The sequence below is a fragment of the Galeopterus variegatus genome, unplaced genomic scaffold (assembly GCF_000696425.1).
Source record: "Galeopterus variegatus unplaced genomic scaffold, G_variegatus-3.0.2 Scaffold33, whole genome shotgun sequence".
Classification (NCBI taxonomy): Eukaryota; Metazoa; Chordata; class Mammalia; order Dermoptera; family Cynocephalidae; genus Galeopterus; species Galeopterus variegatus.
In genome coordinates, this window is record NW_007726144.1 from 9773 (window position 1) to 12033 (window position 2261).

Here is a 2261-nt window from a genome sequence, read left to right on the forward strand (position 1 = left end):
GACAGTGGTGGATTAATGAGTAAAAAACTATGTTATCTACCCTACATGAATCAGTGTATAGTATATGCATGTATTGAAACAACACACTATACCACAAAAATATGTACAAATAAATGTTAAAAGCCAAACCAAACCAAAGGCCCTTATGGATAATGGGGTGATGCAACTGAGGTGGGACCTTTTAACATGGATCCTGGGACAGGGCAACAAAAATAAGAAAGTAGAGGATGGTCAAGGGAGCACCTCAGCTGGGGGAGTAGACTGGCAAGTGGACACAGAGATAAGGGAGGGTGTCATTCAGTGATAATTCTCCATCTGGTGTGGCTTTAATACATCAATGAGTTAAAAGTAAGAGAAGAGAAAAAAGATATGCTGGGCAAACAGGACTTCAAAGAGAACTGAAATGGCTAAATAATATGAGAGAAAGCAAGCTTTAGAGCAAAGACAATTAACAGGAAAAAAAGGAATATCACATAATGATGAAGAGGACAATTCACCAAGAAGAGATAACAATCCTAAACGTGCATGCACTTAAAACAGAGGTTCAAAATGAATGAAGCAAAACTGAGAAGAGTGAAAGGAGAAATAGATAAATCCACAGTTACAGGCAAAGACCTTAGCACTTTTCTCCCAGTAACAGAACCAGTAGATGAAATGTCAGCAGGAATATAGAACCGAACACCACCATCAACCACCTTGACCCGATTGACATCTATAGGACACTTCATCCAGCAGAAAACACATTCTTTGGGCCGGCCCGGTGGCACACTCGGTAGAGTGCGGTGCTTGTGAGCGCGGCAGCGCTCCCGCTGAGGGTTCGGATCCCACATACAGACCAGTCCGCTCACTGGTTGAGCGCGGTGCGGGCGCGACACCGAGGGTTGAGATCCCGTTGCCGGTCCCGGTCCGGTATGGGTGCAACACTGAGGGTTGCGATCCCGTTACTGGTCACGAAAAAAGACAAAAAGGAAAAAAAAAAGAAAACAGATTCTTTCAAGTGCACATGGAAAATTTACTAACATATGTCCTATTCTGTGTTATAAAAAAATCTTGACAAACTGCTAAGATTTGAAGTAATATAAGTTATATTGTCTGATGTCTGATCATAATGAAATGAGACTAGAAATTAATAACAAAAGGTAACAGAAATTCTCTAAACAAATTATACGAGAGTGGCTGGCCAGTTAGCTCAGTTGGTTAGAGTACAGTGTTATAACACCAAGGTCACAGGTTTGGATCCCCATACTGGCCAGCCGCCAAAAAAAAAAAAAAAGAAAGAAATTATACAACATACTTCTAAATATTTAATGGGCCAAACAGCATATCTCAAGGAAATTAGACAATATCTGAACTGAATAAAAATAAAAATATACAAAAATTTGTGGAATGAAGCTGAGGCAGTACATACAGGGACACTTGTAGGATTAAAGACTTAGAGAAGAAAAAATATATCACTATAAATTTAAATTCTTACCTTCAGAATTGAGAAAAATAAGAGTGAAATAAACCCATAGCAAGTAGGAGGAAGAAAATAATAAAAATAATAAGGGAAATAAATAAAGCTGATGAATCTGGCAAAGGGTACGTTAAAAAAAACCCTTTAAAGTCATACTTAATAGTGAAAAATTGAATACTTTTTCTCTAAGATCGGAAAAAAAAATGTTCAATTTCACAACTTCTGTTTATCATTGTACTTTAAGTTTGACACAGTGCCTTAGGGCAAAAAAAAAATAATAAAAGAAAGAAAAAAGAGAGAGAGATAAAAGATATACAGATGGGAAAGTGGAGAAAATCCTGTCATTTGTAGACAGTTGCAGGTCTACATTGAAAACCATTTAGAACTGATAAGTAAGTTTAGCAAGATCGCAGGATACAAGGCCAATGGAAAGAAATAAATCATACTTTTTTATACTGTTGAAAGACATAAACACCAGGTTAAAAGTTTGGATTCCAGGTTGGGAGGAGTTCAGTAAGGTTCCTGAAGGGGTCTGCAAAGCTGGAGATTAATCTATCCAGGTCTGCAAAGTGGATTAGAGGTTGGGTCAGGGCACTGGTGCATGGAGCCGTTAGTGTTTGCAGCAATGACCTTGGCCTTGTATATTCACTTCCAGTTCCTGATCCATTCCCTTTACCATTTGGTCTAAATTGAAAATATGAATCGTTTTTTCACTCAAGTTGGGGGCATTTGCCTCACAGATTGTTTGGGGAATAGTTAATAATATCACTGCCTGCTGTAGTTAACACATCTCAGTGTTCCCTGA